Source organism: Solea solea, chromosome 1 (genome assembly GCF_958295425.1).
Source record: "Solea solea chromosome 1, fSolSol10.1, whole genome shotgun sequence".
In the NCBI taxonomy this organism is placed as follows: domain Eukaryota; kingdom Metazoa; phylum Chordata; class Actinopteri; order Pleuronectiformes; family Soleidae; genus Solea; species Solea solea.
The window spans coordinates 28785748-28801529 of NC_081134.1; the positions used below are offsets into that span (position 1 = coordinate 28785748).

Here is a 15782-nt window from a genome sequence, read left to right on the forward strand (position 1 = left end):
TCTCCACACATCTTCACACAAACTTTGATAAACAGCTTGAACTGTATTAAAGGACTCTGCCTATTATTAATGCACTCATCAGAACAGTACAACAGTGTCCTGACCCGACACCCTGAAGTGATTGCTGCCACCTAAGATCCCTGTAGTCCGTCATACAATGACGACTATGTAGCATTTATTTACAATAGATAAATATGAATACAAATACAAGATAAATCAGTGTGTCAAAAACTGATGGGAATTTTGCATCTTCTTGCGTCTTAGTGAATCTGAGATTATGAGACAATAAACTTCTCCTCTAAAGGCAACGAGTTAATATTTTTAAAAGGAAAAAGCCTGTGTTATAATCAGCTCCAGCAGGACTGAGCCCACACATGCAAACACCAACACAACTGTTTTCAGACTTTCTCCAAATCCCTGTGTGATGCACTTCAAAACCAGCAGAGACAAAACCACACAAACGCCTAAAAGTCGCGGGGCTTTCTCTGCACATATGAGGAATAAACTGTGTGATTTACAGCGCCGACTGTTGATTTTCCTCGTGTTTGTGCTCTGTGGTAAGTTTACTCGCTGAACTTTTCACACACGCCGAACACGAGCCTCTATCCTCCCCCTGAGGACGTTCTTCACGCGGATTCCGCGGCGCCGTGGCCCATCTCGCCACACCGGAGTGGCACTCATAATCACAGTAAAGCGACGCCCCCCAGGTGTTATTATGACAATGACATTTGCCGATAGAAGGGCAGGCCGCCACACTCGATGTTTCCGTAGCAGTAAAACTGATTTACAGCAGCGGCTCTCACAGAAAACGACGATCCAGATGGGGCGTGTTAGCGGCGGAGGATAATAGCACGCCTCTGCACGCGGCGTGGCGCAGGGCAGGGCATGAAGCGGCCTTGACTGCCTCACAAACCGTGGATGACTGCACCAAGTGGCCTTCACAGAGTCCATTCTTCCCTCAGACAAACGCTGCAGTAAATAAAGGAGTACAAAGAAAATCACACAAAGAGACGTGACACACACACTCACAGGCTCATGCAGCTATCCTTTTAGGGACGCTACAATAATTCAAATCTTAGTCCTAAAACCTAGTTACTCAGAAAATGAGGTTCAGCCTCATTTGGACCAGGTTCTGGTCTCCTTGAGGACTTGTGGTCCTCAAAAGGTCAGTCTGTATGACATACTGTAATACAGGGTCTTAACCTAAACCATCATGTTAAATAACGTATTGCGTAAACTAAACCTGACCTAAACCTAATTCTAACTTCTAACCCTGGTCCAAACCAAGTATAAACGCATAAACATATTAAGGTGTGACAGATTGTGAGGAGCAGCCCAAATGTCCTCACTTCCTCTGGTTTCTACGTCTGTTTCTGGTCGTCACAGAGATGTATCCACCACGTACACACAGGTTTGCACCGCTATCCTTTTAAGGAGCCTTAAGCCTCATCTCTAACCTTTAGCTATAACCAGTTGATGTCTAACCCAAACCTAAACCTAACCACAGATCAAATCTTAACCATAAACTCAACACTTTTCTCAGAAATTAGGTTCTGACTCATTAGGAACAGGTTTTGGTCTCGATGAGGACTACTGGACAAGGTCGGTGTTTATGACTGAAAAAGGGTCATAAAGAGGTGACACATACAAGAACACACATAATTCAGGGCCTAACCCCGTACCCTAACCTTAACTATAACTACTAAATGCCTTACGCTTAACCTAACCCTTAAACTAACCACAATTTAGATTTAAACCCTAAACTTAACCAGTTCCTCAGAAATTAGGTTATTCCTCACTGGGTCCAGGTTCTGGTCTCCATGAGGACAACTGGTCCTGAAAAGGTCTGTGTTTATGACACACACACACACACACACACACACACACACATTGGGATTGTTTGTTTAATGTCCTCTCTCAGGTTTGGTCTGCGGCTGCTGGTCTGAGTCTGACTGATTGTTTAGTTCAGCCATCGTCTGCTGCCTCTGTGTTTGCCGTGCGGTAGCTCCGGTCCGGGCAGGCTGTGGGTGGTATTTGCCATTTGAGGATTTTCCGCGCTGCGGACCAGATGGCCGTCAACCTTGTGTTGATCTTGGAGTGCACTCTTGCCAATGCCGCGCCTCCCCTCGCAGCGGAGGAAGGAGAACCGAGATGTTAAACATGCTCCCTGTCCTGAGCTTCAGGCTTGGCGGCGGCGCAGAGGGATTACGCTCGTGGTGGAGCTGTAATAGAGCCCACAGGGAACGAGCGCTGGCACAAAGCAGGGTTACAACTCCAACCCCACAGGCTGCCTCCTCTTTCACTCCCCTCGCCTCTACAGTCCATGACACACATATATTGCCTTTCTTCTCTTTTTCTTCTCATGTCTTTTTTCCATTTTTTATAGCATCTAAAGTGCTTTTTGTTGTGTGAAAAATGTCAAGCTAGAAATCCAGTAGATTGAAATAGTGCTGCAACTAAAACAGAATAATTCATTATCTAAGTTTCACATAGAGATAATCAACGTTTTTAGCAGTTAATCTGTAATCTGTAAAGCTACTGTTAATATAAGTAATAAGTGTTAACTAACAGTAAATGACTCTCATAAGTTAACATTTATTAAAGGCTCCTCTGCCTGTGAAGTTGAAAATGTGTTGGTTATTATTATTATTTTTACTTCTCAGAATTTAATAGTTGACTTCTTTGCGTTTGTTGACAACTGTTGTGTGTACCTTTCTGAATTGACAAATAAAGTTTTTTGAATTTGAATAATCGTAATAATAATTTCCTCATTTATTGGGCAGATTCTGTCATCTTAAGAATGTGTTTTTTTTTGTTTCATGTAGAAACTGAAGTTGGTAAATTGCTCACTTTCTTGCACCAAACTCCATTGAGAAAATCAGTGATTTTAGCTCAAGGGGGACACAAGAGCTTCTGGTCCACTGCTGCCTCTTGTGGTCAGTTTTTGTCACTGAGGTGAATCGAAACAATGGTTTTCAAACACCAAAGTCACAAAATAACACGTTTCCACGTAGTGATGGAGGTGGCAGTCGATCAACAGCTCCTGTGTGCTGTGATGTAAAATCGCTGATTTTCTCCATGGAGTTTGGTGTGTGCGAGAGTGAGGGATTCACAGAGTGACGCAAAGGCCACTGTAATTGTAATTCCCTGACAGATGTCTCTGATTGTTACACACCGGACCTTTTGCTAACAGTATGATCGTATAAAAATGGACCTGGCTTCCAGCAGTACAGAGAAAATTGAAGGATTTCTTTTTTTGCTGCAGAGCTCCCGCAGCACTGTACATAAACAAAAACACTGGAGAGACACCTTTGACCCGATCATATGGAGCTCAACCCAGCTCACCTTGTGTACCTCCTGCCATACAGTAACAGCCATGGAGTAAAAAACCTTGGCAAAAACTACACACACACACACCTTCTCAGAATGAACAGAGGCTGAATAATAACAACACAAATCACCAGATGTTACGCACTGCGGCTTTAAAAGTAAAATTTACTCAGCTAGTCATCCAAAACCAAGTTTCAATGTTTAGCACAGTCAAATGTGTTTTTACACAGCATTTAATTGAAATCAGTTGAGTTTTACTTCAAGTATCATCTTGGGCAAAATGAGTATTTAACTATAAGCTAGCACGTGATTCAACAGGATAAGCTTGGAAAATGTCATGTGGCCTCAGTACTCGCACTGGAAATGTTTTTACCGCTAACGTTTTTTAGCAGAAATTTAGCAGTTTTACATCATGGACAAAATTAGTGTTGAACGGGTGATTCAACTGAGTGTGATGAGTCAGCACATTAGGATTAGCTTGGAAAATGTCATCTGGCCTCAGTACTCGCACTGGAATGGTTTTTAATCTACTCTGTGATGTGTCGGACACTTTATACATCATATATTTGCACACGACGTACATAATGCACACTTAAGCTACCAATCGATGCTGTCACATCAACACCATTTTCCCTCCTCTTTAAGTCATCCACCTCGCTGTCCACTCACATGTATAATAGCTGCATCTCCTCTCTATTTCAGCGCGCTCTGAATTAGATATGAAATTCACTGCTTTGCTTTCTGCTCACAGACCTTCACCTTAACCCCACGCCACATTGTCCAGTCCTTCTTATCTATGTGCTAATTCCACATCATGCGCCGCCGTCACCGACGGCTCACAGCTTGACCGAGCGCACTCTACAGCGCTGACCTGCACCTCTTAACGGCAGGTATTTCCAATCCCTGAGAGGATGTTGTGCTCCTCCAATTCTGGCCCTGATCTGTTGCGGTAATTTGAGGCTGTGCATCTTCCGTCTGCCACCTCCTGTCATGTCTCGTGTTAGTGAGCGGAGAGGAAGGCAGCCGAGTGACGAGGATATTGGGTCTCAATCCCTTCTCACCACGTCTGTAATTGAGTGCAGATGGAGGGAGAGCAAATGAACGAGAGAAAAGCTCCAGGGTCAGAACGTCACGGCGCGTTCTGCGATCCTCGTCCGGGACGTGAGGACATTAATTCACCTGTATCGTCTCAGTCAGAGAGCAACGATGATGAGAATTGTACTGTATATAAAAAAATACAATGATACAATTTCATGAGAGGAAAATAATATAAGATTGTAAGTATCAATTTTTCCTTTTCCTTTTTTTTTAACTGATGTTACAAAAACATTTCAGTCCACTAAATGATGCCAAGTGCTGATTTCGCAAATATTCAGTATGTACTCAATACTCAATAACGTGATAATATTGTATTATTTTATTTTTTAAACAAGAAAATAGGTAAATAAAGAATAAAAATTCTTATTTAAAATAGTAACAAAAAGTACAAAAGCAAAAAAAAAAAAGATAATGCAAATAAATAATAAAAGACAAGAAAATACATTATAAACTTAAAATATATAGGACATATAGCCTACATATATATGCACAATAATATACTCCGTACCAGTGGTTCCCAAAGACTGGGTCGGGACCCTAAGATGGGTCGTGGGATATTTTTTTGGTCCCCAAAACTTGTTTTCGTGTTCAAAATTACTTAAGGTGTCAGAGATATGGCAGTAAATTAGCTTCTCCATTATGTGCACATTTGCAATTTATATTATTGTTATGATTTTAAAATGTGTGTCTTCATCGAGAAAGAAGAAACATTGTAACGACAAAATAAAAGTAAGCATAATTCAGAGCCAGTGTTTCTCAGTCTGCTAACTTGAACCCAAACTCGTTTTTCTGTTATTACACTAACCGAACACTGGGCTCTGACTCGCTGTGACCCGGCACGCGCACACAAACGATTGTAAAACCTAGTCTTTGTTCTCGCAGAGCTCTGCAAAGGCAAAACGATGAAGAGGAGGCAGAGCAGATGTCGACAGTGATAACGAGCTGATGTGAACATCATTGATTTCTACTGGTTCTTGCTGAGGCTGTTGCGGGTTGCTCTCCTCCTCCTCCTCAGATGCCGGAGGATTTTTGACAGAGCGGCCAGGAAACTTGTCAGAAGCGATAAAAGCGATTAAGACAGCACAAAAGCTCTGTCCACCCCCGCCTTCTCTGGATCGCTAACACATGTTCACGCTCCCTTCAGTGTGTTTTGTAAAAGAGCAAGAGAACTGGACTTCTCACTTTGACGCAGCGGCGCATTAGGAGATGTGGGGAAAGTGAATCAGACATAGAGCAGAGGTAAAATAATTGGCCACCCTGCCCCATGTGTGTCCAGTGTGGACCACACTCTTGTGTCTGCTCGTAGATTTGACCTGTCTGCCTGTTTAAGAAGCTCCGTGGAGGCGCATGTTCACCCACTGACGCATGAAAGCCCTCTGAGTCGGCCGGTGCATTAGGCAGACGAAATGGATGGAGCTACAAAAGAGGACAGAGGAATGGGAGAACACAAAGAGACCTGGAAATAAAACTTCTCGACAAAACAGATCAATCAGCTGCAGAGTCTTAAAACTCTCAACCTGAAATATCCAACAAGGATGAGAGAGCACTTTCCAAACAAGAACACAAGCATTTCCTGAGAAAAATGTACTTTGAAGTGTTTGTTTTCCAGTAGAAAAATGACCAAAAATATGTCAGTAAGTGCATATAATTCTTATTCTTCTATTTTATAACCTAGTTTTCTGTTTTATATCTCTGTTGCCTGCTATTCTTAGCTCACGTAGCTGTAACACAACCTAATTTCTAACCTATAGGGACTAATAAAGTATTTCTGATTCTGACTCTAACAGCATTTATATATAGCAGAATAAAATGGACTCGCAGGAATGTCCTGAAGGAGCTGAATGTTTTCATGCTTGAATCACTGAAATCTGGCCATATGGTGGCGTAAAGGCTAGCAAGGTTGCCTTTGCAATCTGGGCTTCGCAACCCAGTCCGACGGATAGTCTTTCTGTTTGGAGTTAGCATGTTCTCTGGGTTCTCCAGGTTCTCTGGGTTCTCCGGTTTCCTCCCACAGTCCAAAAAATAGTTAATTGACCATCTGTGTTGTCTCTGTATGTTCGCCCTACGATGGAATGGCGATCTGTCCAGGACGTACCTTGTCCATGTCAGTTGGGATTGGCTCCAGCAACCTTCTGTTGTTTTCTATTAGCTGCAGTTAGATGTAAGAAAATCTAATCGAGGGACTAATAAAGTATTCCGGATTCTGCAGAAATGTAGCAAGAATGTCCTGAATGAGCTGAATGTTTTCATGCTTTAATTATTGAAATATGGCCATGTAGCAGAGTAGCTAGCACCGTTGCATTTTAGCACAGACACGGGTTCTTTGATTTGGAGCTAGCATGTTCTCCCCATGGACTGGCGACCTGTCCAGGATGTACCTCGCCTTTTGTGCTACTTCAGTTGGGATTGGCTCCTAGCAACTTTCCAGCAATGTTTTCTATTAGCTGGAGTAGCTCTAAAGTTTAAATGGCAGAGACGTAGCAAGAATGTCCTGAACAAGCTGAATGTTGCTTGGCAGAGTAGCTAGCACCCGGGTTCTTGACATGGTCCAACCGAGAACCTTTCTGTATGGAGATCGCACATGGGTTTTCTCCAGGTTCTCTGGTTTCCTCCCATAGTCCGAAAACATGCCGAGGTAAGTGGACACTCTAAATTGGAAGTTGGACCTGTAAAAGAAGCCATCCTCGCTGGTTGAGGTTCTCATCATCTAAAGTCCTGATGTTCCTACAGTTCTTCTTGTTTGGGTGAGAGTCTGATGGACTCGGCGTGAGTCTCACACCCTCAAACCCAGCACCATCTCTCCCATCGGAAGCTCGCCCGTCAGGACATTTATCAACGCTCTGCTCAGACGATGCATTCAGCAGCAGTTAAGTCACTGTGCTCGCAGCCAAATGTCAAGGCTTGTCTTTGCCGTCTGTCTGCTGTGTTTGCTTCCCTCCTCCCTTCCGTGTGCTTCAGACCTTTAGGACCGTGTGTTGCCTGCAGGCCAACGACAACCCCCCCCCCCCCCCCCCCCCCCACACACACACACACACCTACCAGCACGTCTCGCCTTTAAAGTGCAGCTCTGACAGCACATTTGTTAGAGATGACAACACGGCTTCCCCGCCCTCCAGGCAGGCGAAAAGATGCTTGTACATTTGTTTGTGTTCATGCCTCAGCACTTGAATTTATGATTATATATCTCTGTCATGTTTCTCCCCATTGCTTCAACGTTGTTTATTTTGCTTTCCGACAAGAGGGTTGTTTTTGTACCAAGACATGTAAAGATGAAGGACGGCAGCAACTTTTCTTTTCCTTTCTCCAAGTTCTTAAGCACAATATATACGGTGTGAATGAAAAGCAACATAACCTATACACACACACACCCCTCACACACCTGATACAGACCATATAGAAGCGAGTTAGGATGTTATTACTGACTTAAGGCGAGATTCACGAACGTTCTCTATCTCTAAATGCGCCCTAGGCTCTGAATCCATTAGTGGTTATCACACCAGGACGAGGAAGGCAATCTCCTGAGCAGAGGGGAGAGCGCTGGGAGGAGGGGGGTGGTGGTTGGTCGTGGGTAGGAGGGACGTCGCAGGGTTAAGACAAGAACGACATGCTCCACAGAGAAAATCACTCAGCCACACTGTGTGGACTAAATCAGAAACCACTGCCACCCCATCCATCTCTGGAACTGGCACTGTAAGTGGTGATACTCCCCGGGTCTGACTGTGCGCATTGTTCCTGTTGTTTTCTGTTGTGTGGAAGTGAAAAAGGACGGTCGGCCGTGAGAGAGTCTTAAAAGCCTAAAGTGCCTCGCGCTTCCTGTCTCCCAAAAATTCACAGCTCGCATGAATCACCGTTGCTGCCGTTTTTACCCCAATTACTTTTCTGTCAGCTTATTTAAAGCACAACTTAAAGCCCTAAACCACTTCTTCTGCTTTTTTCTCGGTTGTATAAACCAGTGTATATGTGGATCTAGTTATAATGTGATTTTGTGATCCAGGTGCAAACCTTATGGAAGCCCGTTTCTGTCAAAACGTAGCCTCTATAATAAAAATATCCTCAAAGTAAATTGAAATTATGAGATAAAAAAAGTCGAAATTATGAGATAAAATGTCATATTTATGAGATAAAAAGTTGAAATTATGAGATAAAAAGTCGAAATGATTCATTTTGACTTTTAATCTCATAATTTCGACTTACTTTGAGGATATTTTTATTATCAGGGCTAAGTTTTACCTTTTTTCTGGTGGAAATGGGCTTAAATAAAACCTTTACAGTATTGAAAGCATTGAAATTATACCTGTTTTTGGTGCAGCTACTGGCTCCCTCTGGTCAAACAACAGCTATAGCATTCAAATTTTGCCATTGGTTTTCTTATGGCGCTTTTTCATCATATAGTTGTTCTCGACTCGACTCTACTCGGTTACTTCATGGTACCTCCTGTTATCTTACACGCGACACAAACACACACACTAGTGACTTGTAAAGCAGTTGTTTTTTGGTGTAACTGAATCATTAGAATCACTTTGTTGAAAAGATTTGTTCACAGAATCGTTCGGTACTTCCTGCATTACACTGAACTGAAATACCACTTATCGTGCTGTCGCTAAATACACCAGACTCCTCTGTTAAATGTTGAGATTTTAGACATTTGCTTTGCTAAATGTTGAAGATTAATGTGTGTTTTCAGAACTATAGATCCGTTTTTATCGGCCTTTTTCAACAGTCTTTTTCTTGGCAAGAAAATAAAGGTTATTGCAAATGCTAATAAACCAAAGAAGCTCCAAACCCAAGAGGAGGACGACAATGAAGATAAGAGACAGCGAATGCAAACCCCACTTCTTGGCATTTTTCAAAATCAGGCATTGGGCAAATTGAGCTTTAGAAGATGGGGTTTAGTTACCTTTTAATTCCTACGGAAGCAACTGAGCTTCAGTTTATGCTCACTAACCTAATCCCGTTACTTAATTTTGATACCATTTGCTGGTGATATCATCTCCAGAGTCCTTACCAGTGGAATTAATTTCAACTCCCGTGTCTTTCTCTGTAATTCTGTTTGTTCTGTCGGTTTAAGAGTTTCACACTGGCGTCCACTCACATCTCATCCATTTCCCTCGCAACAGGAACATCATTTACGAAATTGACATCAAATTTCGATTGAAGAACTTCTATGATTCCCGGTGTTATAAGTCAATTGTTTTTCTTTCAGAGTTTTATTAGTGCCTGCTGGGCTTGAGGATCAAAGCAGTTTTCTGTTTATACAGCTTGGCTTCTTCTCTTCCACTGAAATTGTGCTTCAAAAACGTGTCGTGCAAGTTTTGAGAAAAACCCTAACAAACATGGAGTTCGGCCAGAAATGGTGTGCAATGGTATTTTGTAAGGAAAACACAGCAAAACAAAAATTGCATTGGGAATGAACAGACACCACAGATCAAAGACAGATGAAATAATAATTATTAGATTACCCAGCCAACTGTGTCCACATCAAATGTTCACTCGTTATTCTTCTTCTCCCGTTACAACAAACTTTTAACATCACACTCATTTTGATGACATCATGTAAAAGTACAGATTCGGAGCAAGGGAGTTATTATGGATGTGGTTGGAAGTCGGAATTTCCGAGGTGAACCTGTCAAGATAAGCCTGCCCCACACTTGGCATTTTATTTTCCAGATTTTGGTCTCAGATCTGTCGGATCTGGGTGTCTGGCCAAATGATCCTGTCGTGTGAGGGATTAGTGGACGCAATTTTAACACCATCGGAAGTAAGTGTTAAACAAGTATGATATTATTTACGACTGGAAGTGATTGGATGTGAGCAGAACCCCCGCAATAACCAATGAGAGCGACTTTTGTTTAGAACCCTAACTTGGTCTAACAACAAGAACAATGACAAAGGCATTCAGTTTTGTTTATCAGCACAATCTCGCAATTTACTCAAATTTTCTGTGAGATCCCAAATCCCTGGTTCGTTGTGTCTCCCATGTTTTAGAATCTACTCTGGGGCAGGCGTTAGGCAATAAGCTTTGAACGTTGTACCTAAAATTGAGAGTGTTACTGTGATCTAGCGCAGTTGCTGTTTTTGTCTTGGTCTCTGTATCGTCTGGTCTTTCTCACGACTGCTACTACTGACTATACCACAACGCGACAATGGCTCGATTTTCAAAGGTATCATTACTTGCGTTGAATGCATGAGCAGTTCATTGTTTTGAGGTTAGGGTGGCAATATAATTGCCTCAGTAATATGCAGAGCCTTTTATCCCTCACACATAAAAGCCAGTCAAATTAATCACATTGTATTGTTAGCAGCAAGCTATATTGGATATTTGGAACAACAAGTGGTGCATGTCTTTGAGAGATGCAAGACTCGGGGAATGTGTCGTCCAAACCAAGTTCCCCACCATTAAACGTTATGACACTGTACCTCCTATTAAAAGAAAGGATATTACTCATTTGCAAGCATTGGGGGAAGGAGGGAGGGACAAAACTGACGTGCCGGGCTGTAGTTTGAGCTTAATTCTTTGTGTCACTCTCACATCTCTGGTAATTGTTGAGCAGGTCATACATGGAAAAGAGGAGGAAGGAAAATAGCTTCCTCAAAAAAACACAAAAAACATGGCAGATTTAATTTGTCAGCCGGGACGAAAATTGGCCAGTGAGGAAAACAAACGACAGTTACATGGGCGAGATTCGTCAGGGGAAGATTGAGGAGCCAGTCTGGAGATAGCTCACATCTCCATAAATCATGTCGACAATTGACTTGAACTGCAAGAGAAGGAGGTCTCCCATAGAGCCGGCCTGAACAGGCACTGATATGGGACTCTGTCCCACTGCCCAGAAATAGAATGACAGCTTGATGCATTGAGGATGTCCTGAGATGGCTGACTAAAAACTGTCTGCGCTAATCTGTTAAAGTTTTTCTCTTTAACTTTGGGCACCATCTTTGATGGCAAGTTCCCGTTAGTGTTATGAAAAATGCCCCTGTTGTTATTCTTACATATGGACCAGTTGATTGAAGAAAATACCAAAACTGCCCCAATGGCAAGGTGACCATCATTCTCATCCATCCATTGTCTACTGCCTTATCCGAGTGAAGAACCTGCAGAACCTGAAGAACCAGGAGAACCAGGAGAAAACCAACATACACAAGGGGAGTACATGAAAACTCGGCCCTTGTTCTGAAACCCAGGTCTTGATGCTGCAAGGAAACAGCACTAACCATTATGTTGCTGTGTGGTCATAGTTCTCAATATTGAAGATTGATTTTAAGTAAAAACATGAAGGCTCTCGGTCAGCCAGATCAATGAACATGAATGAATGTTGCCGCTGTCCTTTGAATCTACCACATGAAAATAAAGCATGCTTAATTGTCTCTTAAAGTCCACACTGGCTCAGACCATCTGGGTATTTTCCAAAATGTTTTAGATAATCTAATCTAATCTAATCTAATGTCCCAGTCCCAGTCTACTTCACCCGCTTCCTCTTTAACTTCACTGAAAGCCACTTATTTAAGAAAAAAAACCAATAGATAATGGATTGATTTCCCAACATTCTTTGAGGATGACAGTGAAACAGGAACCAAAAAAATAAACGTATTATGGTGAATGCTGCAGAAGCCATATTTAGAATGACTGACCTCTGCCTAAAACAACTAAAATGCCTTTTGAGTTTTGCCAGACGCGAGTAAGTGACACTAAATCTGTTCTTCTGTCAATTTTTATCTCTCTTCCTGCCTCACTCTGTCACGTCTCATGTTTCCTTCCTCTGCTACAAGGCAAACTACATATCCCGCACTTAAATAAATCTGATATTTCAGAATTATTCAAATTATTGGATATGTGATATGAGCTACAACATGTTTTATAACCTTGGTGAATGTGATGTGATGACCAAAATGGTGTTTATTTCACCCAGTCAAGTGTATATGAGCGGCTCCTTCTTTCTTAATGTGGCTTCATATTAACATGTGACGGATTGAATTGTCTCTGTATTACCAGTAGACTGAATAATCTGTATTATCAGCAGCAGAGTAACATTTAATGTTTTCGTGTGAGTATTTTCCAAATTATAATAGAGGTAATCTTTATTTTATTTTATAGTTTAGAGTTAATAATGTTTACTGTCTGTCGTAGCAGTTTGAGTACTGTATTTTTGTATTTTCTTATGCTTTATTTTCAAAATGCCATTTTAATACCAGCAGTATTAAAAGTAGTTGTAATTACCTGAGGGCAACAGTAGGGGAAGCGTAGCGCTGCTGAGCTACCTTACGCTGCACTTCACTCCTTTCTCTCAGTAATTAACACCCATGATCTGAGGAAAGTGTGTGTCCGTGCATCTTTTACTCATTACTCCCCTTTTCAGGTATGAGTCCCTCATAATGACAGTTGTTGTTTACTTTAGTGTTAGTTTAATTTGTAGACGTTCTCAGGAGACTATTGGTAACGCAGTATGTCCGTGTATTGTGATGTAATGAAGTTAATTACCTGACGACGAGTAAACGAGCCACATGAGCTAACCTGTTGCGATGCTAGCTGCACTGCACTGTCGTTTATATGGCACTCCGTAGCTGTGGGAAACTTTACTGTTGTGTGTAATGTTAGGCCATTGTGTATTTACTATACTTAAATGATGGATTAACTGAGTGAGCTGGAGTGTTAGCATTGTATGGTTTAAAGCTGCTGTATTTAATTTTGGTAAGCAAAGTACATTTTTATGCATTATTTTATTTGTTTATCTCAAATGAGCCACTTTAATTTACTGAGCTTTACTATATTTTATTTATCTTGCCATTCAGAGTTGAAAATACATAATGTTAATTCCAAATATGTAATGTTATTGCACATTTTTGCTAGTAATATTTCAACAGAATCTACTGATGCTTGTTTATGTTGGGAGCTATGTTTAATATGGGAAATGGTACATATTGTGATATTGTACTGGAAGTTATGTTATATTTGATTATGTTTATTATTTCAGTTATTAACAGCCATGATCTGAGAAAAGTGTGTGTCCGTGCATCTTTTACTCATTACTCCCCTTTTCAGGGCTTTTACAAATGCTGGTCTTCACCAGATGTTGATTCAAACACTGAACAGATGACAGTCAGACAGCAGCCGACGAGACAAAACACAGTCCAACACTTTTGTTTACATATGTCTCCATCCACTTTCCCATTATGTCAAGTTAAGTTTATTTATTTACTTTGTTTATTCTGGTTCCTATCTTCATTTTGAGAGTGAAGACTATGATATCAGTTAAGTTAAAATACTACAATGCAAGTTTTGGTGGAGGTGGAAAAGCTCAAGTATCAATGAAAAGTAAATAGGAACCTGTGCATTGGAAGCAAATTCCTTGACTTAATGTCATGAAATGCTATGTAGTTCTCACTCACACATTCACATTTGTTGTCACAGGGTTGGGTAGGAACTGGATAAAAACAACTGCTCCAGTCCGACTGAAGCCAGACGACTTTCACTGTTGCCAACTCCTCAGTAAGGACAGTCGCTATTGGCTGTCCTAAAGGTCTAGAAGGCGCTAAATGGTGTCATCGCCAAATTTGCATAATTGACAATTTGCCTGATATAACCGCATGTGCGCTGTGACACAGTACAGATATCACATATCAGACATAACACATATGTCTGATATCTGTCAGATGCAGTGATTTATTTTTGTGCGAGACTGAGTGAAGAAACATTTAAACGGAGGTGGCCATGCGCATGCACGATTCATTAGCAGCCTGGACGCAGAGTGGTGAGGGTCTCCTCTCTGCTCTGACCACAGGCTGGGACTGCTGCGGACGCTACTGTGAGACTGACCGCCTGCGAGTGCTTTGGGAGGGGATCCCGGCAGCACCCGCTGCTTGTTGAGCACAGTAACTGCAGAGTGATACGTGCTTTCACACAAGAGTCTGCAAACACCACAAAAGTCTCCAATAACACCAGAAAAAGTCACTAGATTTGTCGCTAGTCGCTTTTGACAAAAAAAGTCGCTAGGAGGCGTTGGAAAGTCGCCAGATTTAGCGATAAAGTCGCCAAGTTGGCAAAACTGACAACTTTACCAAGCTACCACTAAAGCCAATTAGTGATGTGGAGTTCGTGAACGATTCGTCCAATATGAACTAATCTTTTATATGACTCGGGAGTAATGAGTCGTCTGAGTGAGTGCACAGGCAGCCACATGGCAGGCAGCAGGACAGGAAACAGAAATGATTAGTTCACGACTCACTCAACTGTGCGTCTGGCCTCAGGTCCTTGTTTATTTGTCACGTGACAGCTACCTAGTCATCGCTGTGCTGTTAAACAACAATGGCAGGGAGGATACAGGGCACAAGTCACTTTATTGTGGTGTGTATTTGCTTTCCTAGGTTTTCATTTGGTTTGAATTGCTTGTGGCATTTTGTTTATTATATTTTGTCAGCTGAAGCAAACCATGTTGCCTTCAGTGTTAAGTGTTTGAGAACCGCGGTGTTTGAGAGTAAAAGACCTTTTTAAAAGTTAAAACTTAACTTGGACAGAATTTACAACCATGTGTGTTCTGTAGACATGTCCTGAATGTTAAAGAGACTGTTGTTTATGGGTTTCTAATAGCTTTTCTGTATTGGTTTGTGTCACTTGCTACAGTTTAGCTGCTAGCTAAAACGGGTTTTGTTCTAGTCTTGGATTCAACTAGAACAAATAGTGCGACTTTTCCTTCTTGCTGTGTCATTTAAAGCACAATGGAAACTTGTGTTTCACGAATAAAACAATATCTATATTTATTATATTATACCCGTGTATTTATTTATACCATCATCTTTGTACAAATACATGGTTATTTGCAATTTTAACTTGTACAGTTAACGGTGATTGTGCTTTAAGGTTCTGCAGAATTGTCAATAACTTATACAAAAGTTTAAGCGGTACTTAAACATTTTGGACAGCAATAGTGCATTGCGTGTGGAGCAGTGTAATTACTGGAGCAGAGAATAGACTGACTGCACAGCGGTGTTTTCCTCAGGAGTCGCTCACTTCCGTTGCTCTCATAAACACTTGGGCCATAAAAATGAATCCATGCAGCAGTGCTAAATGTGTAAAGCTGTTGCTGCTGAAATGACAAATTAAGACTGTTTGCTAAGCAAATTAAACATGCGACTCTAAAGGTTTGAAGTGTGTTTTTAAATGGGTTTTTTTGTGATTATGTGCGCTTCCAAGTCGCACCGTGAAACAAAGAATCCAAAATGAGAGCAAAGAAAATTATTATTTTTTTGCCCACTAGAGAACAAACAAGAGAGGATTCCGTGCTTTAGTTGAAGTGCAACTTCAAATCTTCAATAATAAAACAGACTCTGTGCCTGCAGCCGTCTTCCTGATTATATCTAAT

The 15782-nt window shown here is 41.5% G+C and overlaps 1 protein-coding gene and 1 long non-coding RNA gene across 3 annotated transcripts in view; one reads left to right on the forward strand and one right to left on the reverse strand.

Annotated features, from left to right (window-relative positions):
• Positions 1 to 15782, reverse strand: part of LOC131468182 (cadherin-20-like) — an 87811-nt gene that overhangs the window by 57177 nt on the left and 14852 nt on the right. The window lies entirely within an intron of this gene.
• LOC131468194 (uncharacterized) overlaps positions 12722 to 15782 on the forward strand; it is a 72986-nt gene continuing 69925 nt past the window's right edge. For both annotated transcript variants that reach the window (XR_009241685.1, XR_009241684.1), the window contains exon 1: positions 12722 to 12782. This is a non-coding gene — a long non-coding RNA (uncharacterized LOC131468194). The remainder of the gene's footprint in view (positions 12783 to 15782) is intronic.